Below are 1,157 nucleotides of genomic sequence, written 5' to 3'. Positions count from 1 at the left end.
CCAACGGGAAGAGAGACTCTCTGAACATAGCTCCCTACCGTATATAAGGTAGTGGAAATTACCACAAGATTACCATATATAGCTCTCTGTCGTAAATAAGTCAGTGAGATCGCCCATGGTGGCACACTAACACTGAAAAATGTGGTATTCCTGAAATGTAGGTCTGAGGTCTCTTTAGTGATTACACGAAAAAATCTAAGCAAAGATAAGGGATTTTGGACATTGGGGCCACAAATAAAACAAGGGAATTATGCTCACCAAAATACCACCAACCGCGCCTACCACCCACGCATACCAAATATGCAGGCCTGGGTGCTGAAATAATGCATGTTCACTGTATTATTGTTGTACATGGCCCAATCTGAATACAAGGAGTGATTGTTGCTAAGTTATATTTCGGTGGTAAGAAAATACCGTCAGGCCCCAAATCTCCACAAAATACCCTACATATTTATGGTGCGTTGGCCGGGAATCGAACCCGGGTCAACTGCTTGGAAGGCAGCTATGCTCACCACTATACCACCAACGCATGCACAACATAGTAGGCAATGGTTTACCTCAACCAGCAGTGGTAATTTTATGCACAAGCGCAACTACAAAGCCAGAAATGCATGACCCTTTTTAATTCAGCTCTACTGCAAACTAAGAATTTTTGTAGAAATCTCCTCTTGTAAGAATTTCGTAGATTGCATAGAAAAATGTAAAATTCATCTGTTTACTAAAATGTGTTGATTTCATGCAAACAAGTTTAAAATGAGCTTTCCCTACAGATGGAAACATTCAAATCAAGAATGTCACTTCTGCAGAACTTTTCAGCTTTCTGTATAGTAATTTGTACATTTTGGTATGAAAAAGAATCCATGAAAAAATGGGCTTATGATATGCTTCTGAAACACAATAAGGCAATTTTTAAGTATTTTACATCTCAAAGATTGATAGAGAAAAATAATAACATGTTCAGAGAAAGGGAGAAGACATTAAGCATCTTTCAGTTTGGTATTTGGGTGGGAGAAGTGAAATTGGGGTCCTTCAACTGTGAACTTCCCTAAGAGGCTGTCATAGTTTGATTACAGGGAGTTCGCAAGATCAAAGTATGTACCTTCAGAAGTGTCTTTCTCCCAGGTAAGGCTTTGCATTCGAAGCACCCAAAGTACCAC

The 1,157-nt window shown here is 39.4% G+C and overlaps 1 non-coding gene across 1 annotated transcript; it reads right to left on the bottom strand.

Moving 5' to 3' along the window:
* Positions 1–457: 457 nt before the first annotated feature.
* TRNAG-UCC (transfer RNA glycine (anticodon UCC)) lies at positions 458–529 on the bottom strand. The gene has a single exon. It is a non-coding gene; the product is annotated as a tRNA-Gly (tRNA).
* Between the last annotated feature and the right edge of the window lie 628 nt (positions 530–1,157).

The sequence above is a fragment of the Ambystoma mexicanum genome, chromosome 3q (assembly GCF_040938575.1).
Source record: "Ambystoma mexicanum isolate Mex_15411 chromosome 3q, UKY_AmexF1_1, whole genome shotgun sequence".
Lineage (NCBI taxonomy): Eukaryota > Metazoa > Chordata > Amphibia > Caudata > Ambystomatidae > Ambystoma > Ambystoma mexicanum.
Note: the sequence above shows the minus strand (reverse complement) of the source record. Positions and strands in the feature narration are given on the sequence as shown.